A 24,292-nucleotide genomic window follows, 5' to 3' on the forward strand; every position below is an offset into this window, starting at 1 on the left:
GAATATTCATGCAAAATTTGAAGTAAATCTATGCAGTACTTTTCGAGATTAGCCCGGTCAAACATACAGACAAACAGACAAACAGACAAACAGACAAACAGACAAAAATTCTAAAAACTATATTTTTGGCTTCTATATCGATTATAGATCATGGATTATGTATTCTTTTAAAAAAACATTCAATGTACAGTTTTGACTTTCCTACGATTTTATTATATGTATAGATCATCACGCTGAGACCAACAGGAGCGGAGCAATGCGGGTTAAACCGCGGGGAACAGCTAGTATGTAATAAGATTTTTACATACTAGCTCTGCCCCCGTAGCTAACCTAACCGAGCGAAAATCTTTTGAGTAGGTAACACCAGTTATCTTTTCTTATTCCATGTCAACTCAAGCAAAGCCGGGTCAATAAGTTAGTTCCTAACAAATTCATTAACATCCTCACATTATCTGTAGAGAATAAAACAAGATGGCGGTTCTCACGTTGACAAAAAGCAATGACATTGAACCGAGCGATTGACTCACAGCCGAAATGTAGACAAAGGTATATTTAATTATGAACATTGTGACCATAAATGATGATAATTTGGGATATTTTTGAAATAAAAATAACAGTTATTATAACTGAACACAGTAACAAGGTGACCTGTTAATTTAGGATACAGTTGTGATGTAGAATTTGAAATTATAATGGGAATAAAGTATCTACAGGTCATTTATCTACGTAGAGTTAAAATTAAATAGGTAATTATTATTATTTAAAATATGTTCCCGAAGTAGGAGAAGTTATGCTTACTTTGAGAGTTTTAATTTTTAAGAATCATTTTACAAATGACAAGTACATATAATATTTTAATTGTTTATGTATTGCATGACCTTCTATCAATCTTTTTGATTACAGTTGTTGACCCTAGCCATAGCTGTACTATTTCTTATACAGTGATTCAGACATCAGTATCACTACACTATGAAGAATATGAAAATAATCTGCATGAATTTTTGATTTCATAGCTTTAGTAACAAAAACGTATTATAAATTTCGAATTACATATTTTCAGTAAATTTACCGGTAAATGTAAAAGAAAAAAAATCCCCAATAAAACAAAACGTATACACACCCTATCCACTTATCCGACAAGCTCGTAAAACCCGTTGTTATTTATGTACATCCTATCAAATACAAAAAGCCATTAAATATATAGATAAATTAATTTTATGAATGCTTTGTGATTTTCATTGTATGATACCTTGTCAAAATTTCTAAATCGTGCTTATATATAGCAAGGAAACAACATATTATAAAAATAACATTATTTTCTTTTTATTTATTTCATTTCTTCGATTTTAGGGGCAAGAATAAAACACGAATGCTAAAAATTAATGAACTGAAAAGACTGACAATTATAAATGTACCTACCTATTAAAATTAGGGCCGATTTTTCAATGCTTGGATAAAACTTATCCGTCCAATAAAGTTCATATTACACGATAATATTAAAATGTTACGTAAACTGTCAAATACGGGCAATTAGAATACGTTTTTAAAATGGTAGTTTTATACATACATTATTCGACGAATAAATTTTATCCAAGCATTGAAAAATCGGCCCTTAGTCAAACTCTATACTCTGCATTGATTCATATATTTCGTTGCCTGCGGGAGGAAGATCTAACAAAACTATGTTGGTATTGAATTGAAAATCTGATAATAATTTCTTTATTAAACAACTAGCTTTCCGCCCGCGGCCTCGCCCGCTTTGTCTAAAACATAATAAATTATATACTAAAACCTTCCTCTTGAATCACTATATCACACTGTCTATAGTCTGCATATAATAATAACTATCATCTTATTATTTCAAACCAATTTATAATTAGAAACATTCCACAAGATAGGATAAACGTTAAATTGTTTCATAAAATATAACGAGGGCTGCAATTACTATTGGTGCGTGAAAATTTCGATGAAAAACGTACAAAAATAAGTCATTTTGTAAACAATGGTAATTTTCCAGTAGATTTGCTGCGTGACCCCTGCGTAAGCGCACCACGATTAACCCCCTTTCGAGTTACTATGGACTCTCGATCGGTAATCGCAAATTATAATATCGAATACGAAATTAAGGAAATTACATAGATAATACATTTTATTATAATATGGTTATTGATGCACCTGAATACTGAATAATGAATACATTCAACGATCGATGTAAAAATTGATAGTTTTCATTTAATGTTTGTTTTTGGGTGGTCCTTGATCCACATATAAGATGAAAAAAAGACGTGTGGCACTCGGGGACTGCCGCGGTGAAGCTATTGCATAGCATGCCTTCCAGCCACACCTCCGTGCCCGTCGGAGTGGGGAGCGTGAGGTGTTTTCGTTACGGAATTTCTGGATTCGGTGCCCGCGCTCAAGGCCCGCGATAGAAGCTATGCAATATCTTAAAATACCTGAATAAAACAATTTACAAAGGGGTTATGTACTTTAAATTTCTACAGTAAATAGATGTGAAATGCAATTGTCTCATGTACATGCAAAAGAAAGTGATATTTATAATCTGCCCAGTTTTATCATCTCATAAATACAAGCTTTCTGCTGGTGAAAAAATGTATTTATGGAGTTACTAACACATAAATAATCCCGATTTTGACTAACAAACCTACACAGCAGTTTTCACACAAGTACCTATACAGGGTGTCCCACTGTTGGTATACTAAGCTCAAAGGAGGTTATAGTTTTGCATACGCTGAGTACGTAAAAAATACTTTTAAAATTCCAGACGCATTTTTTTTCAAATAGATGAATTCTTAAAACTCTATGCGTACACCTCTAACAAGCAACCCGCCCAACTTTGCCACCAGCACGTGAGCTATCGTTAAGATTATGTTTTCATAGAAAAAATGCTCATATTAGAGAAGCGGTATATGCCGGCTGCGCGAAGTTAGAGAAGAAAACATGGATTTTCAGGAAAAATTTAGCAAAAAATTTTTGACGTAATTTTGTTGTTTAAGTATTTTTTACGTGATCAGTGTATGTAAAACTACAAGTCCCTTCGCGCTTAGTATACCAATAGTGGGACACCCTGTATACTAAAAATACTTTACTTTCTAGTTACAATAGTAAAACAACCCCCTACATACCGATGGTCAATCCCTCGCGTGACCATTACTACCCCTATTTGAATAATAAACTCGATTTCCGTCAAGTGGCATTTTAATACATGCTTACCCACGCTAATTTATGTGTGAAATTGTATTAACTTGGTAGTATTTAATTTAGGGAGCATGACGAAATTATTCAATTATGCATTTTTTATTTGTGTCGCAATTTGATTTCATTTTCATCTCTATCAGGTTTTATTAACAAATTCTAGATAGGACCGCTTTCAATATATCTGTTAGTTAAAATGACAAGTATTATTTTATGAAAACACTAGCTTTTCGCCCACATCCGGATAGTAAACCTATCCTTGCTCTTTCTCCGGTCTCGAGTTATCTCTGTACCAAATTTAATACAAATCGGTTTAGTGAAGAAGAGACAGACAAACATACATTTTCGCATTTATAATATCGTAAGTTGGGATATAACGTACTCAAATCTGAAATACCTAGACTATCAATGCGTTTATAAACATATCCTGAAACTCTATCATAGAGTTTTGTAAGCAAGCATAAAATAATTTAGCATTTTACTAACTACGAAAACTCGTTTAAATATGTAACAAAGGTAATTACACAGATAATTCCGTGTTATAGGATCCTATCTTTTCAGTAATTATTTATTACGCACCAGACATTTTATAAAACCACGTGTTAAAGAGAATGTATTATAAATGATATAATATGCCATTGTGCATATTTCTCATGACCTAGACATTGATAATATGGGAAATAGAACGTTTTTATTTGCTACCATTGTTTATAGATTATGTGACTATCCGATTATATGAACCTCGAGGGTTTTGTTAGTAACATTTTTGAATATTTTTTCATGCAGCTTGGCACGGGATGAACTGATTTCAGTCTGTTTTTGCCATAACTTGTCTATCGTAATGGAATGTAAGCCTGTGTTGTAATAAAAATGGTCTCTAAATGGTCACTAAATGGTCAGATTGACTTAATTTGATATTGAAGCTACTGCCTACTACATACCTATACAGTGGCTTACGTATTACCTTCAGCCACCTTCAGCGTACCTAGATTTGTCGAATATGTTACGTTTGATCGCGATACGTCACGTATCGCGAATATTAATGAAGATACACTTAATCAAATTAAGTCAATCTGACCATTTAGTGACCATTTAGAGACCATTTTTATTACAACACAATCATACGTGTAGTGGAACGTAGGTGAGATTTTACATCAAATTTTAATGTAAACGTAAAGTGACGATCCTAGTATAGAATACACATTTCAATAATTATTTCATCTCCTCATAATATTTTAGAATACTTCCCCTAGAAGTAGGTATTACGTAACACTACAAATAAGATGTGTCAAAGTGATGTTTCAGCGCGCTATTTACAGAGCATATAATATTGCAAGTATAGGTAATATAAATAAGTTCACTTTTTAAATCATTTTTAACAGTGATTAAGCCTTCTAAAGCTAGTTCAATGAAAGTGCCTTTTCCTTTCACGCTTATACAATGTGACATAACACATTTCGCATGACCTTAGCATTGGCGGCGTGGGAAATAATGATACTGATTCTTATGGTAATAGCTGCTATGCGCGATGAGGTAATAGTTTTTGAATGAAACAGCGCCATCTTGTTTTAGAGGAAGTGAAGTTTTTAGTGTGAAAATGGACAAGTGAAAAACCTTTGCTTTAAAACTGGCTTACCGCCCGCGTCTTCGCTTTGTTTACTGTACTTAAACCTTTCGAAAAACACTATCAATTAAAAAAATCACATCAAAATACTTTGCGTTGTTTTAAAGATCTAAGCATACATACATCTGTACGCCACCTTCTATACTACCTATATACCTAAGGCTTAGAACACTTTCAGATGAGCTTTTTAAATCATCATATTACAGAGTAATTAAGTAGTATCTCTACATGTAAAGTTATATCTCAATGTATATTTTAGTTAATAGTTTTTGTACCTAGGAAAATATAGAATGACTAAAAACCTTATCGTATGAACACACGTTTAACCTTGCTGTGACCTTGACTTCTGTACTAACTGTGACTCAGAAGTCAGTTTTATTCATTGTAGTTTTGAAAAAACAATCTGATCGTCGATTTAAATTATATTTACCTGCGCTCCAATGCATGTATCGCGATGAAACATAGAATCGACAGATCCGCATTGTAATATGAAAACAAGGATATATTATCATCACCATACGTGACGGGAACTTTATAAAATACTAGCTTCCGCCCACGACTTTGTACGTGCATCCCCGTTTTTCTCCGATCCCGCAAAAATTTCGGGAAATCCTTTCTTAGCGGATGCCTACGTCCTAACATCTACCTGCATGCCAAATTTCAGCCCGATACAAAATGAAGAGTCATATTATAAGTGTTAGGTTCTTTTAGGTACCTACTGTTAATATTTGTCTATCAAATAAGAGCTGCCTATTGGGTGTAACATCAAGTATGTAAGTTCCTACAGAATACAGGGAATAGGCATAGGTAATCTAAAAACCTATGTTTCTTTGCTCTATGGCAATTTGCAAGAAGGAAAGACCCAAATCAGTAACATTATTCATGATAATTTTCATCGCGTTTTCTTTAATTGTTCTATAATGGATAATTACCGGTTGAATGACCTCACAGCTGATAGCATTTTCTAGACAGCCTTAGTAAAATACTAATTAATTTTTTTCCTGTACCTATCTATACTAATATTATAAAGAGGAAAGGTTTGTAATTATGTTTAGATATGTATGTATGTATGGTTTTCACGCATAAACTACTAGACCGATTACAATGAAATTTAGCACACATATAGAGGGTTACTTGGATTAAAATATAGGCTAGGTTTTATCCCGGAAATCCCACGGGAACGGCAGATACGCAGGTTTTTCTTTGAAAACGCGGGCGAAGCCGTGGGCTGAAAGCTAGTGTAGGTAATATAAAAATATTGAGTTTCTTATTAATTAATCTATTTGTATCAGTATTTGTATAAATGTATTTGTATGTGTGTATCAATTAATTATTAAATAATGAATTCGTTAACGTCTTAACACTTAGGTCGTTACACCTGCTATCACACCTGTGACGTAGCACGTGCGTCACAATGTGCTTTCCCGCCATATCTAACGTCATTTATGTTTGTTTTTTTCGTAAAAAACAATAATGTTAAAGTAACGTAAGTTACTGCCACTGAACTTAACGATTTTTTTATCCTTCAAGTTTTTCAGTCAATCAACTCGATCCATTAAACCACATTATGTTCCAAATTAAAAAAAAAATCATAAGTCGATCGACCTTCTTTAAGAACAATAAAAATGATATCACACAATCGACGAAACAGATAGGGCTGATACAATTATGTTTAATCTATAGTTCCGTTTAGAAATCAGCATAGCAGATGACAATCAGCTGACAGGAGCACCCTGCACCTGCGGGGGCGGCACCTGACGTAACGGACACGTGCTCGCGCCTAAACGTCACTTTTTTTCTTTTTTAACCTGTAGGATTAGATTAGAACTAGGATTCACACGTGTCATGTTTTTTTTTATTTGCGGCCAGCACTGATTTTTTTTTTAATCTGTATAGAGCTAAGATTCACAAGTGTCATTTTTTTATTTGCGGCCAGCTCTGATTTCGGAAAAATTGGAATTTCAAATAGATTTTAAATACATAATATACAAATTGGTACTTAATAACTTTTTAAATGTTTTAGAGCAAAAGTTAGTTAAAAAATATGAATGTTGATTACCTATAGTAAATGAAATGTTAAGTTATTCAAAATAATATCTATAAATTATAGTAACGGATATTCAAGAAAATATAAAAACCTATGTCATTAAGGGAATACATGTTACCCCTATAAACGTGTTTAACCCTTTCACCCTGTATCAATGGCAGAGGCCAACGGCCAAGCTTATTAACGTTAGTGCATTTGGCGCCAATTCACTTTTACTTCATTTTTACAGTTTTTTTAATAATGTTATAAAACATAATATGTATTTTGAATTGCTTTTGGTAATATTATAGGGTCCCTATACTTGAATTTGAACTGAAATAGAGCCAAAAACTGCTATAATTACATGTATGTATGTATAGTATGTATAATTGATATATGTTATATTATTTTTATGACGTCCAGAAATACATACTTACCCATAATAAGAATACCAGTGCTTCAATTAAAACGTTTATTTGATCTTTCCAACGGATATTTATAAAGTTATCATAGAAAAAAGTTTTATAAACAATAAAATATTCAAGAAGAGATAATCCCCTAATACCAAACACCTGATACAACGGCACGCGACATACGGACAGACCCTAATATTCTATAATAGCTTTTGTATTATAATGGGAGATGCAAACGACTTCCTTAAAGTTATTTAAATTCTATTTTTAACGTATACATGAAATAGGGATCGTTGAAGTTACGTAGATAATCTATCTTATCTTAATATAATATATTCTTAATATATATATAAATCTTGTATCACAATGTTTGTCCTCAATGGACTCCTAAACCACTTAACCGATTATAATAAAATTCGCACACCATGTGCAATTCGATCCAACTTGAGAGATAAGATAGTTTAAACATGTAGGTAGTTAGGTACCACGGGTGAAGCCGGGGCAATTTAATAATTAGAAATTTCCCTATAGTTTAGATTAGAAAACATTTACTCTTTTTCTATAAAATACGATTATGAGTTAAGTATTCCAAAATATAATTATCGTATAGAAGCGGCTCAACCAGTACCGATAAATTTTGCCAAACCGATAGCTCATTGTTAAGCTCATAAAGCGACATAATGACCATTATTAAATGGCGTTACAAGTGAATAAAAATTCACACATAAATCCAACACCTGTCACGGTAATATATATATTCATTTGCATATTATTTGAATTTAAAAACCACCCCACAATGAAAAGCGCGGGAATTTTTTTACTATTTTATACTTTAGTGTAAGGTTATGTGGAATTTACACAGTTCAATAAACGCTCATATCATAATTTGTTAAAAATATACGGAAACACGGAAACGGATGAACGAATTTGGATATAATTTTGTTCTCGGATACGTTTATATCCTGTATTTTAATCGAATATTTGCAGCCCCTAGTTCTATTTAAGATCAGCATTAAGGTAAATGAACATTAAACATGAATGTACTTAATTAAAATTATATTTCATAACTTCTCCAATGAGCTTAAAAAGCTTCTAGAAAATCTTTCAACTTAACTCTCCAACCTCGACCTATTACTCTAACGAAAACTCATTTATTTACAAAAATATTACTCATCGAAAACCTTCAAAATCTTCATAAAACATACAATTTCATTAATTCAACTAGACTTCGAACAATCGCTTAAATAAAAAAGAAACAACTTTTATTTATACACGTACCAAATATGTATATATACATATTCGCTTCCGCCCGCGGCTTCGCCCGCGTGGTGTTTTTATAAAAGGTAGCCTATGTTCTTTCTCAGGGTCTAAAGATTGTCTGTGCCAAATTTCATCAAAATCGGTTGAGAGGTTTAAGTAACAGACAGACAGACAGAGTTACTTTCGCATTTATAATATTATATAGTAGATATTATTATCTAATCAGATCTACTATTTAATAAACGAATAAATAACACTAACTAACTGAAATCGTACATGAAATGTCATTGCCCCGTGAAAGGGCAGCAACCGTTGAAGAAACTCCAAGTACACTACAGGTGTTGCCACTTGAAGGGGCGCGTGATTTTTTTTATAGCTGGCCACATTGCAAATGTCAAGCGAGGTTAAACTATTCTAATAACTGACCACGTGGAATCAATGACGTAGAATGATTAAAAAAAGTTGTGGAAATTCGAAGTTTAAAAATTAAGCGTCTATAATTAGTTTTTTTTTTAATGTAGAACATCGAAATGTTAAATTTTGGTGCCACTTTTTTGTGTGAGTAGTCACAAGTCGAAAGACGTTTTTGTTGAAAATAAAATCCATCAATCCCATACGTTACAAGTAAGCCAAAAACTAGAGCAATAAATTTAATAACAACGTCCTTTAATGACGAGGTCAATTAAAAGTTAAATAATGCCTGTGTTTTTTACATCATTATTCCTTGATCAGAGTCCTTATATGCATGTTTGATAGAAAATACCAATGACTGGAATAATTAACAATACAGGTTTTTATCGTTTCAAATGAAATTTACGTCTCTAAGTTATAAAACATAATATCATTGTCCACAATTTGAATTCGATAGTATAGATATTTAGATTTTTTGAGCTTTGATAGACAAAATAGAACTCATAATATTGTCTATGATCACTCTTGTCTATGTTTAAAGCACTTTCACTGTCAAAAACCCGATTGACAGTTGGAAAAAAGTTTATAAAAAGCATAGATAATGCAGGCTTCATTCAAATGCCGACGCGTGGTGCTATGCCCAATTACAAGGGGTGAAGTCATTTCCTGCGATGACAATGATAGGGAAATAAAAACTGTCTGTAATTATTTTGGCGGTTGAGGATTTGGCGGGAAATTGTTAGATTGGATGACGTTCTATAAATTGTAGAGATATTTGTTTTTATATTTGTTTAATGGCATTGTATTGTAAATCTAGAGGTTTTAGCGTAATTATTTTCAAATTATCTCAATTTGATAGATATAAGAATTTATATCAAATTTTATTTCATTACATTTTAAACTATTTTTCCAAAACCACGGTATTTCTCGAATGACAGTTCGCTATTTTATTTCTCTTCAACTAAGCTCTTCAATATATTTTTTAATAACATATTCGAATTTTAAATTACAGAACGTCGAACGAAGATTCAATTTTGGCGGGAAACATAGACACACGATCCTTTATCAGAGCTTATAAGAACTTTTTCTTAAGGTCAAACCGTCCCTCAGTCAGGTGTCCACTTTCCGTTACTACAGTTACAATCAGCTGTTTTACTTCCTCGTTAGCTCGAAGTAAACAACTGACATTGTACACAATATTATAAATTATTTATTGAACAAGAATGTGAACTTATGTTTTAGAATGTTTAGTCACGCGAAAGTGACACGCGATTGGATGAAATTCACGAAATTAAATGAATGAGATTAATTAATTGCTTCTTTAGGCGCGTTGAGAGTAAAATTTCAAAGTCCCGTCATGGCCATACCGTCATGTCATAGAGTAAGGCGACAATTTTGATATTTTTTATTTTTGAATCTTGCTAGTTTCACTTCTCACCCGCACACGGGTGAGTTCGGCACACACGCTCTTTTTTTTGTTTTGAGTAAATTTAATGAATTAAATAAACAAAACTGGTAAAATATGAAAGAGATATAGTTCAATTTAAACTAGTCATGTTTATTGTTTATCAATCATTTACTTTTCATAAATTACAATAATCTTTTAAATATCACCTAATTGCATTATATTTAAATTATGTATATTATGAGAATCCGTCAATACGTAAAACGAAAAGACGATTGTTTAAAAATTCGTTGCAGTTTTTCAACAGTAGTCTAACGGTAATTGTAAGGAAGTATCTTTTATTCCTAGTTTTTTGTCTCAGTATCTGAATAATTAATGATTAAAACCTAGGTATTTCTGGTTGAAACCTTCATAGTTCTTATCTGTTTATGTTTATTTAAAATGTTATTTTATTGTTAACTTATTTATATAAGTACCTATTTAAAATAATATAGTAAATTTACTAGATACTTTATGTTTGAAACAGCTTTTATAAACGGTGGTCAATTATAATGAATGAATAAATGTTGGAGTTTTAGTTTATTTATAGAAAATAAACAAATACTTATTGTTATTCTTTTTTGTCATAACCAAAACTCGAACCTAAAACACAAAGTTACTAACTATAGTACTTATAAATAGATAGTAAAATAACAAAACGTTATTTAGACTTCGCTAAAGAAAGTGTCGCCCGCGGAGCTGAATACCTAAGTATTTGTGAATCTAGGTCTCGCAGATGTAGCCCTAGGCTAGACGCTCTCTAGATAATGCTATGGTTTTATATATTTTTATGGTTAAAGTTTTATTTCTTGTTTGTCTGTATTACTTATGCCGAAATGGCTTTAAATATATTTTTAAACTAGCGGTCCGCCCCGGCTTCGCCCGTGGTACCTACATGTTTAAACTATCCTATCTTTCAAGTTGTATCGAACTGCACATGGTGTGCGAATTTTATTATAATCGGTTAAGTGTTTTAGGAGTCCATTGAGGACAAACATTGTGACACGAGATTTATATATATATTACGATTAAAAGTTTAATTTGTGATGTTTGTGTGTGTGTGTGTCACGTAGGTATGTCAAAAATGATGTAATTGGACTTGGAACTTTGGAACTCTAGCATATTAATACCCATAAAGATAATAAGATTAAAATTACTTTGCGGTGAATAGTTGCCGTTATATGAATGGAGATAAAAGCTGTTAAATCTTTTAAAAGCTCGTTTTGTGCGAAGATTTACTAAGAGTTATCAATCGACTAAACTATTTACAGTTTTAAGTTTATCGAAGTTTGTGCTGTCGTTTTATGTATTTTATTAGTTGTTTTATTATTATTATTAAGATCGTTTAAAAACATATTTATGTCTATCTAGGTTACCGAAATGCTGGGTCAATATAAGATATATTCCTCATGGAAGATGCTTTAAATAAAATATAATTTCTAGGTTAGGTTTTTTTAGATTTCTGAAAAATATGACTTAGATTCCACTGGACCGTGAAAACCTAGGTCACGACTGAGACAGCGTGATTCTAAAATGCATTTCTTATAATAATGACTCTTCCTAATGTAATAATTGAGCTAAAATATCCTGATATTGAAGCAATGCTTCATACATTGACTTAATGTTCATGTTATAATAATAAAAACCGCCATTTCGGTTTAGTGGTTAATGTAACAATGATCCAAGGGGTCCTAGTTTCGATTCCCGAAGTAATATTATATCGGTATAGCATAGTGGACTGATTTGAAGGTGTCAAACCGGCACAGAACTGACCCGTATCACACTAGGAACTTATAAATAATTTGGAAAATCCAAAAGTGCACGCCTCATAATTTTTTTTTAATAAATATTTATTAATTATTATTTTTGTTTATTTAATAACAATTAAACCACATCGAATCAGACCCTGAAAAATGAAAGGGTTCTATTCCTGAGCATACTCAAGCGTAAGAGAAAAAAAAAGACTCGATTAGTAAAGTATTTCGGTCGCTATCGTGTTAACAAGAAAAAGGATCCGCACATACAGACACACGGACGTCCAAGACAGAACTTTTTTAAACTGTTTTTTAACTAGTTTAAATAACAAAAATTACATCAAAAATATCATGAACGTTAAAAATAGTGTTTTTTCTTAATATGTGTGTGTATGTATTATCTTACAAGTGCAATGTATGATACATAAAGACATTTTAAGTTTGAAAAATCAGATGTTTTGCGCGAAGTGACAGTAGTACCCACCTCAACGCTTCGCTTATGAGGCGTGCAAAAAGTGACCCACTCTTACCAAAACTTTAGTAAACAATACTATATGCGAATGATACATTGAAAGTTGACCCTAAATATTAATAGCTATATCTGTATCTAACCGAAATTCACAGTTTTATATACCTTCATAGATTAACGAGTACATATAAATGTAATTTCAAATTTCAATCATACCTAGTTAATTGTACTTTTGAAAAAAAAACCAGTTTTGTAAAAAAATGTTGTGTGGTTTTATGAAACCACGGTAAAAGTGAAACTTTCCGAACACTGCTTTATACCTACTCGGCAGCCGACCGTCACGCGACATGCGCTACACAGACCAAAAAGCTTGAGACGATGTAATAAAAGTTTCACTTTAAAAAAATCAGTACATTTGTTGTATAAACCTATTCATGTATAATGTATATGTGTTGTATAGATCTGTGGTTTCATAGTGATTGTCTCTAAAATCACTTGATACTGGGTACAGGTGGCGGATGCGGTCAGTCTGTCTGTCCGTCTCTCGTTACCTTTGTCCCATTGTTCTCGATAGTCGATACTCTCCTTAAACTTTTGTTTTGGCGCCCTTTTTCTAGCATTTGTTTTACACTAGCGTTGAAAAAAAACAGGTGTTAGAGTTCATTCACAAGTCACAACCGTAGTTGTAATTCTTTGACAATAAAAGTAAATTTAGAGGCTAGAGCTGATTTTCAATCCTTGGCTAATACTTATTCGTCGAATAACGTATTAAACTACCAATTGGAAAATGTATTCTTTGCCTGTATTTGACAGTTTACGGGTGACATGATTTTAATGTTATCGAGTAATGCTTTATTGGGCGAATAAGTTTTAACCATGGATTGAAAAATCGGCCCTTAAAGACAGTTATTATTCTTTGTTTTGATACAATAATTTGAAGGGATCAAACTCAAAACTATATTGAGGAGAGTCTCCTTAGTTATGTTACCATTCAAAGTATTTAAAACAATTTAAAACGTGACTTCTTCGCTATACTCATTGCCCATTTAATATTTTACGTAATCATCGTCTAATAAACAGGTTTTGAACATTTTCACAGTACCTACATTTTTCCCTCTATGTAGTATATTGTAATACCTATTTTATACTAAAAATTAACGTGCTGGCCAAATGTCTTACACATAACTTCAAGTATTGAATCCATACTTAATATTATAAATGCGAAAGTAACTCTGTCTGTCTGTCTGTTACTCAATCACGCCTTAACTACTGAACCAATCTGCATGAAATTTGGTATAGAGATATTTTGATACCCGAGAAAGGACATAGGCTACTTTTTACTCCGGGAAATAGGATAGGTTTCATCCCGGAAATCCCACGGGAACGGGAACTATGCGGGTTTTTCTTTGACTGCGCGGGCGAAGCTGCGGGTGGAAAGCTAGTACTAAATAAACTTTAAAACGTCTTTTCTCAATAATATTATAAAGTATCGTATTCAGTTTTAAATCTCGCTTTAAAACCATTTAAGTTCCTTTCAAAACCGCATCACTTTTTGTATGTTTATTTCATTTAAATAATAATGTCATTACTACCGTTCGAACGAAATAAAATTATAAATGGATTCGAAACCTAATATTGAGTTTTCTATTTCTAAAAGAGCCACCGTTCGTATTGATTAGTGATGCTTGCATTCTTATCGATAATTGCAATAAATCGTTATTGAATTCGACGTTGAATTGGTCGATACGGGTGAATAACAAATTTTGCTGTAAAAAAGGGACTTGCTCTACATTTAAAGCATGAAAATGTTATAAAATTGGTTCATGTATTTTTTGTTGATATACCTAGTGTATTCACTGATAAATGTAGGTATAATAGTGTAGTAGTTAAATATTATTATATTTAAGTAATCAACACATATGTAATTTGACTTTTATTTAATTCCAATTATATGTCTGTCAACTAATCCATAACATTCCTTGTAAAAATTAAATTATCGACTCTGTCGATAATAGCGCACATCCCTACACGTAACCACAGCGATTAGCGGTCTGTTTACCATTTCAAATCATTATTGCTTGTATCGGAACTTCACACGACTACCGATGCAGTATTTTCGTATCATTTTATGGATAAACTGACAAAAATTAGTTTTTATTTGAAAGAAAAATCTTGTATACTGCTCTTATGTTTTTCTTCATAAAATCATACTTTAATAGCCTAGCAGGAAATTTAATTTAAAGAACTTTAGTAATTATTTAAAATGGGTTTCTCTTCTCCTTGTATACATTTTAATATTGTACAAAGTTAAATAATAATATAGAGTGCTAAAGATACAACTGGTTCATTGTTATAAATCGCAAAAGCAATTTTTTTCCTTCATTTTCAAGCACACGTTCAGAAAAAGTTAAACAAGATTTACTCATAATAATTATAGGAACATATAATGGTTCAGATAATAACAAGTTTCATATTAGCCGCAAAAAATTAAGCCACAATTATTTGCATATAAATTAAGACGACAAACTAGATCTGATCGCGCGCTCATTGTAACGTCTTCGCCGGATGTTCCGCCATTGCTCGTTCGACCGTTCCAAATTCAAAACGGAGCCGTTTCCGGAGTGACGTCAGCGGCAGCCATTTTGTCTGCGCCTGCGCATTGTGGAGGCATGGGAAATGGGAGCGAGCCAAAATGGATTTCCCTCAGGAAAGGATGTAATGACGGTTTTTAGAGCGGCCGCCATTGTTCGAATAATTTTGTTTATTGTCTGGATTTGATCATTAATTATGGATGTTAAATTGTTATTTTAATGAGATTTTATTGTTGTAAAGTAATGTTGGTTTATGTAGCTTGTTAATAGCTATTTACTGCTTGTGTAATTATGTGTCAAAAATAACAAAAATAACTGAATAGTTTACCATCAATGTAGGTATTTTGGTATAGCATAAAGCTGTCGTCGTTTCACGTATGCTTTTTTTGAACACACAGGTTAGATATTCTCTTTCTTTAAAATTTAGCTCACCCATTAGTTCAATCTTTGATGAAAACCAATTTATGTGTCTAATGTCTATACCTCAACTAAGTACTTCTTGCAATAAAATTACCTCGCAAATATTCACTCTCATTTTGTTAATCATTTCACATGATAAATTATAAAATAGACTTATTGTGCATGTTTTCCTATTTTTAAATTTCATTACGAATTAGAATCTAATTCACAATTATCATAGTTTAACTAATACAAATAAATAAACAATTAAACGCCCTTCAGTACCGTGAATTAAAAAAAATCATCAATGTCATCTTATTTTAATCCATAACAAAATATAATTAAATAATTCTTACTCAAATAAGCGTGGACAATGATCGACCTCAGCTTGTGTGAACTTGGCCTAACCTTGCTTGGATATTTGACAAAATCGACCGTTTCTATTCCATTTTAATGGGATTTAAGTTTACCGCGTATTTAAAAATTTGTAAACGTACTATTAAGTTTTCTTTGACGTAGTAATAACGTGGTAGAAACTACACTTAGATCGCGTATATCACGTGGTAGAATAATCTATACTATCTATACTAATATTATAAAGCTGAAGAGTTTGTTTGTTTGTTTGTTTGAACGCGCTAATCTCGGGAACTACTGGTCCGATTTAAAAAATTCTTTCGGTGTTAGAAAGCTCATTTATCGAGGAAGGTTATAGGTTATAGGCTATATATCATCACGCTACGACCAACAGGAGCGGAGCCACGGGGGGTGAAACCGCGGGGTACAGCTAGTTGTATATATACCTCCAATATTATGTTCTTCAAGCATATTATTAAATTACTTATGCTGTAAATCGATTCTGTTGAATTTGTTGCGACGGAACAAAAATATATTTCATCTCGACGACTCTACATTTCTGTACATTTTAAGGTTGCTACTTATCTTAATATGTATTGTAACTAAATTATATAAGAAATAATAATAAAGTTCTAGTATTATAATTCTTATAATTTCACACCAATCTATACAGTATTTCTAAACCAGCGTAAGAGTTTAAGAAGTCATATAAACCCCAAACTAATGTACCGACGTATCCGAATTTCTAACTTACACCAAGATCATATTGTCGTTTCAATTAAATTTAAAATTAAAGTCACGGACCTGCCCTGGTTTATAAAATGACCCTAATCCCAAATGAAAAGGTAAAAAAATCGACCATCAGCACATCCCTTAAAAAACAGAGGTCGATAGTTGGCTAATAGGTTTTTTATCGATGTCGATTACTCGCAAGGTTACTGGGCACTTGCGCAACACTAACTTAAAGGTTTTTAGGATAATTTGTAGTTTTATACTTTAAGAATGATGTTAAGATTCACAGGATTGTTTAGTTTCGCTTTAGTTACGTAGCATTTAATTTGTGAAATCAAATGCATACAATATTTGTATATTGTAACTGCTTTATCAAAAATTATAATAAATATTTTAATTCTACATTTATGCCGATATTTTATACCCAGATTTCAATTAATAACATTAATTTTATTTCACAGGATCGTCTTGATTGCGTCGGCGAAGCCAGTGTCTCTGCTGTCAATCAAGATCGTCTTGATTGCGTCGGCGAAGCCAGTGTCTCTGCTGTCAATCAAGAGCCATTACTCCACACTAATCCACAACTCCACATCAAGGAGATGATCGCTACTACAACTTACTAAACTTTAATATAGTACAAAACCAATGCATTAATGCTTCTTCCACTTGGTAGATTATCTATTAGGTACAGAAACCTATCTGCTAAACCATACTAACATCTATCCGTGAAGCAAACTTCATCCAGATACCATCCCCTATTCCGACAAAACATAAGCTTAACACCAGTTCAAACACAACATATCAATCTCACAGACAAAAAACGTTCCATACAATTTTATTCGTATCAAAATATAACAGAACACAAAGCACGTGGCGCATGCTCCAATGGAGCAAGGCAGGTTCCACACACTGCCCATGTTCACTCAATCCAAAATAGTACTGACCTCTCATTGATGAAGAAACTGTTAGCCGAGGTTTTGGAAGCAAAAACAATATGATATACCGATATCGGTACCCATATCATACCTGTACCCATATCGTACCCATATAGCATACCGATTTCATACCATACCCTTATCATTCTATACCCATACCTGTATACTAAACCTATATTTTATCATGCTATAGATGCTTCATGCTACACTGATCTCTAAATGTGAGGTTTTTGGGAAATTCGTTCTGTAAGTATGACTTTTAATTGAAGAGCAACAAACTGCGTAAAATGCGTAACTACTTGAAACTTTGGTATAAAATTGAATAAATACTTCGCTTAGGTACTTGTAGCGTATATAAAATTATAATTAGAATAAGTAGGTACTTCACTATTCAATATTGTTTAAAAAAGATGCTAAGAGAATCACCCAAGGTAATTAATTTTATGCAAATTAGCGGTCAATTACGCTGGTATATTAGCCAAAAATGTAAAGAGAATATTTCCAAAAAATAATCTCGTATCCTTGGTCGTATCTTAAAGAAAATAAACTGTCAATATTGCTTATTTATCTATCTATATTTTTGTGAATAAATAAACTTCAGTTTGTTGCAATTTTATTCAATATGACGTCACAAAACCGCAATTTGTGTTGCAGAAATGTAACGTCATAACCAAAACAAAGCTGGTTATATTTAGTTTGAATTTTATTCATTATTTGAGCAACCACGTGGCGTATGCTCCAATGGAGGGAAGCCACTATTTTGTTCCACACAATGACTGCACAGAACGTTAACTCTAGTGAATAGTAAGTTTTGTGTGAAGTTAGCTGCAAGTCGAATGGATGGTGTGAAGTTGCTTCTACAATATTACACAAATTTAGAATTGACACTTTATAAGTTAACTACTTATGTCCCGCAGTATTACCCGCAGTGATCCGATCCTATTGGTCTTAACATGATGATGATATAGCCTAGCCTTCTTCGATATGTGGATTATCGAACAGTGAAATAATTTCCAAATCAGACCGTGGTTCCAGAGGTTAGCAGGGCAACCAAACAAACAAATTCTTCAGCTGTATTATATACGTGTAGATAAATACTCATTTACGTGCAATAAAATTAGTCTGTAGTACTTTAATTAAACTTAACTATTAACATTGAAATGTACTTTTATTATAGTTAGTGCTTTCCATTTCTTTTATTTCTTTTGAGATTCAACTTACTAGACCATATTTATATATCTACTAGCGGTCCGCCCCGGCTCCGCCCGTGGTACAAATTTACGTTTTCTCTACATAAGAACGATCCTCGTACTTCAAGGAATATAAAAAAAAGAATTATCGAAATCGGTTCAGCCGTTTACGCGTGATGCCGTGAACAAGGAAAACGGGTTTCATTTTTATATTACGTACATATATCTGTCTATATATTCAGTGACTAAATGATTTTTTCTAATAAAAAAATTATACCTACTCTTGAATTCATAAAATTGAGAAGAAAGGCCATGTACTAAGTAAATATGCTTTACATTTTAATTCAATCAGAAAAATCGTTTTAATTTTATCGATAAACAGATTAATATTGATGTATACTTCAAACAAGTCTCAATGTTCATCTTAAACGTGTCGTACTAAATGCGACGAGTATTTAGAAAGTGTGATAGAGTTGTGTTTTTTACTTTTTAACGACAAAAAATGATGGAAAGGTGTTGCCACCGAGATTATGAATGTATCAATTGTATCTATTAGTTTGTATCGTTTAAACGGTTTTATATTTAAATCATGGAGCAATATATTATATCAAGTGGTCCATGATTGAAATACAGCTTATTGCATTTGCAAATATGATCCGTTTTCTTAGGTAATTTATAAATGTGGCTCTATTGTTTCAAAAGGACTACAGATTTCAATCATTTTTTTTATGTCTTTCAGTCTATAGTAATATCTACATAAGTATTATTGGAACTGAAAAGTTAAAAGAAAGGACTCAAAATTTTACCCAAAACGTTAAAGAATTTACAAAAGGTACCTATACCTAATATGAGTTTATTTTTACGAATTATTAAGGATGTAAATCTTATGGAGTACTTACGTTTTTACATTGCTGATAATAATGTACATTTTATTAACAATTTGAAATGACATAAACAGGAAAATATGATAATTATCATTGCGAGAATCTTTTCGAATGGTCCAACTATCTGTTAAATGTTTAATCCTTAATATTATTTTAAAATATGATGTGTAAATAGTTTAATAAAGGTAACTTTTCAAATATTATAATCTCAAATACAATTTTTCGATTTTTCAATGCTTGGATAAAAGTTAAAACTTATCCGTCCAATAAAGTATTACACGACAGTATCAAAATGTCACATAAACTGTCAAATACGGGCAATTAGAATACGTTTTTAAAATGGTAGGGTTATACATTATTCGACGAATAAGTTTTATCCAAGCATTAAAAAATCGGTCCTAAGTCAAATTTTGCCGTCATTTCCTATAAAAAGCACCAATGTGTTTTTTAACGATTATAGTTTGAAAGACCTGTGATCATATTAGGTATTATTTATATAAAAATAACTTTATAAATATATTTAAATATACACAGACGACAATCAGTTAAAGGCACATAAAACGGATTCCAACGTCAGAACGTTCACAACTTACATAAGACAATTTTATCTGAACACTTCAAGTGTGGGAACGGCTAGGTCTAGGTTGTACTTTGTTTGAACATTCCCATGGACTTACTGGGTTATAAACATTGTTAGTAAAAGTATTATTTAACGTGTAGATATAATGTTTTTCCTTTTTATACACGGTACTTGAAGATATCTGGATTCTTGGAGGAAACCAAGAAATATTTGTTTTTTATTAATTTGGTTTGGTTGTCTAGAAGATATTACTAAGTTATAAGGATGTATATTTAACTATATTGTTTCTTAGTATACTGTTTATAAATTTATGTATTAGTATGAAAATAAAATTACATAATGAAATAAAAATATATAGACATCTGTTATAATGCGCATACAGTAGCTAGTAGGTACCTACAGAAAATCAATCAATGAAACAAGTCGTGAAATGCATCTGCCTTATAACCTTTAAAGCATATACAGTACTTAATATTAAGTACAACATACTTCAAACGTATGTAGTTATACGTTCAAAAATAAATCTTACAAAATATAAATAAACTTTGTAAATCTTTCACACAAAAACTACTTTACCGATCGGAATGAATCTTCGTAGACAAATAGATCATGAATAACTTCAAATAATTACTAATTCGGGCTTTTTATAATATTGTTTTAATCCTAGAATTCTTATAATCTATTGCAATAGTGCAGTCATATGAAGAAGATACCTATAAATAATAAATACACTCCTATACGTTCAATATTTTATAAATGTTTATTTTGTTTTTGCTAAATTTTAATTTCTATTTAATGCAAATAAAGACCTTGAGATAAAACAAATATGTAGTTAATTAAAAGTGTGCTATTTGCATAAATATCTTCATAAAATTTACAATTTCTGATAAAATATAAATTGTTTAAGAAATAATATTTGGTACTATTTTAAAGTAGTATTTTTATGAGGCTTGGGTTCGAATCTCGTCGTTCACGAGGCACGTTTGTTATTATATACAGTAAAAAAATAATGAAAATATTTAAAACGTTTAATTTATTACATTTAATTAATTTTTTTCACTATTTAGAAAATGTATTATGCTTATAAATTACAAGCTTCCGCCCGCGGCTTCGCCTACGTGGTGTTTTGATAAAATGTATGCCTATGTTCTTTCTCAGGGTTTAAACTTTAAAGATTGTCTATGCCAAATTGTATCAAAATCGGTTGAGAGGTTTAAGCGGGAATGCGTAACAGACAACTTACTTTCGCATTTATAATATTAGTAGGTATAGATTTAAAGGAGCTTATCATCAACATCACTATTATTTCAAACCCAATAACTTATAATATTAAAACCTGAAGCCGACGGCGACGCTAAGTTTTAGTAAGTTCTGGAACATTTAATTTCTTATACGATTTTTATCATTAAACTTATTTTCATGTCATATAATATACAATTATTAATTTGTTTTTGTTTTTTAAGCAATTGCTTTATAAAATTAAACTAAAAAGCATAGCAAGTTACTCATTAATTAAATAAAAATTTTCAGGTCGGAAAATTAGGAAAACCTGTGTTTTCCGGCGTTTAATTCTTAATTAGACAATTATTGTCAGAAGTATACATTTTAAATTAATTTATGATTTTTCGAATATTATGTTAAATGACGCCATTTTGGTTAAATTTAAGTATAAGAAAGTTTAATTGTTATTATGTAGAGTTAGTGTCATCATGTTTTTCTTCTTTTTTACTACACAATATATTTTAATAATGTTGTAAAATTGTTTTTTCTTTATCAGTTAATGACTACGAAAAATATATATTATTGAAAACGTATTTGATTATATTGTTATTTTAAATGTAGAGTTTCCATTCCAGGAAATAATATTTCAATATCAAATTGTACTCTTTAAAACCTCAAGCATTAAAAAATCATGGCCAAAGCACAGTCACGATAACAATACCTAAAATTATCTAGAGTCGTTACATAGAGCATACGAAACATTTAATCGTTATAAATTTATAGTATTTCATAACTATTTCTTCTCTACAAGAATTTTATAACAATAAATTGTTCCCAACTTACATGCCATAATTTCTCTACGCACATTCAGTGACCAAGACTCCCGTACAAAAGACTTAAACGAGAGCACTCTTTTGTATCCAATAAAAAATATAATTTAATCCAATAAGAATCCTGTACTAAGCCTCGCACATTCGACAAACAAAAAAAACATACCTCTATACAGCGAAAACACACTAATAGTTAACACAAGCACACACACACACACTGTTCACGCGCACGTCTGTGTTGCGCGACGTTTGAAACACAAATGCGGCTGAGTGGAACAGCAGCCACTCCTGCGCATCACGCACACAGACACAACTTATATAAACCTTAACGGAAAACGATCATTAGGCAGCTTCATGATGACAGTTTTTGGTTAGGGATAGTCTTCAAGGGGAAAACTAATTGATGGTACAGATTTGTGTGTATTGTGCTTTGATTTATAGAATTTTCTTGATGTAATAAGTATGTATACGTAACATTAGTATCTATTAAAATACGCATATCTAAGGTATATGTTTTGTATGTACTATTAATCAAATATTATTTATATTGTGTTTGCTATAATAGTATAAATTGAATTCTAGTTGTATATCTCTACCTATTAGTATCCACACCTGTCGAATGATAGCAGTATTAAAGTGAAGATATTTATATCAATATAATTATAATAAAATAAAAATATACTATCCGGCTGAATTAATTAAATAATTTTCATATCTTTTTTTTGTAGTTTTCTTGTAAAAACGAATATTTTTGTTTCTGAAAAACTGTGCTACGTATTTAGGCTACCTACTTCGTGTTTCGGTTCTCCAATTACTAAAATGTTTTTAACAAGCTGTAATCACTTATTTAATTTAAATATTTATCAACATTTGTTTCCTCATTTCACCGATTTTTTATGTGTTTAAACCTAAATTTGTGAATAGATTCAATAAAAATTCGATATCAATAATTTATTACCTTTTAAGAATGTAGAGTTTTCTGAAATTAACATTTATTGTAGAACATATTCGTTGTTGATCGAATAGAAACATTGACTATTTCACAAATAAATATTATAGGATTTTTTTTTTTTAGTTTCAGTCTAACAACTCTTGCAACAATAATAATACCAACTGAGATTAAAAATTCGTTTTATTACTACATAGTAAATATTTTACATACAAATAATATATTTCCCGTCTATGACTTACATCGTCACCACAGAACTACTAAAGTTATTTTTCCCACTATTCGAACAGAACGTCTCTACGTATAGCTAAACTCAAAGTTCAAATCATAACTCAATGTATTGTTTATTACGCATTTATCGAAGTTATTGAAGTTTTTACCTAAGAAAAATATATGTGTCCCCTTTTGGGCCACGGACAATTTAGTTTTATTTCACATACACAATTTAGTTTTATTCATTTTCAGGTAAGTTTTTTATTCGTCAACGTTCAGTTTAAAACATAGATAGATGGGAAACTGAAATCAGGTTCTAGGTTTTTTTAAACTCTACCAATGTGTTTTTATCATAATAATTATTTTATCTCGTGTATTTATTTGTTTTTATTTCTAGAAGTCATCTTTATTAAATTTTCTTCTCTTTATTCACTAGTACCCAAAAGATTTTGAAACGATTTCCACAATAATTAATAATTTCCAAATACGTAATATTCTTTTTATAATTCACACTTAAAAATGTACTTCTAATGCTTACGTAGTCTAATTGTAACCAAGTAAAGCAGGGCTAAGTTACTAGTCTATTAAGTAAAGAGGCTGTATAGGGAACTGATATATAATCTGAGACTCCAACCCAGTCATTGAATAGTCGTAACTTTCCTTTGAAGCCTGTGTTGGCAATCCATACTTATTTTAGTAGGTTACTTATTTTGCGTTTTCTGGTTTAATTTAATAACATACATAGTTAGATTTAGTTTTATGGATTCATAGAGGCCATTCGCTGTTAAGTTAGGGCCGAT

The 24,292-nt window shown here is 31.4% G+C and overlaps 1 protein-coding gene across 4 annotated transcripts in view; it reads right to left on the minus strand.

The window, feature by feature from the left end:
• Positions 1 to 22,634, minus strand: part of sv (paired box protein shaven) — an 81,967-nt gene extending 59,333 nt beyond the window's left edge. For all 4 annotated transcript variants that reach the window (XM_090115986.1, XM_090115984.1, XM_090115987.1 and 1 more), the window contains exon 1: positions 22,497 to 22,634. The gene's annotated coding sequence lies outside the window, so the exon portion shown is untranslated. The remainder of the gene's footprint in view (positions 1 to 22,496) is intronic.
• Positions 22,635 to 24,292: the final 1,658 nt, after the last annotated feature.

This window comes from Colias eurytheme, chromosome 24 (genome assembly GCF_061535395.1).
Source record: "Colias eurytheme isolate Ceu_HAF_F1 chromosome 24, ilColEury1 Martin Lab GWU primary, whole genome shotgun sequence".
Lineage (NCBI taxonomy): Eukaryota > Metazoa > Arthropoda > Insecta > Lepidoptera > Pieridae > Colias > Colias eurytheme.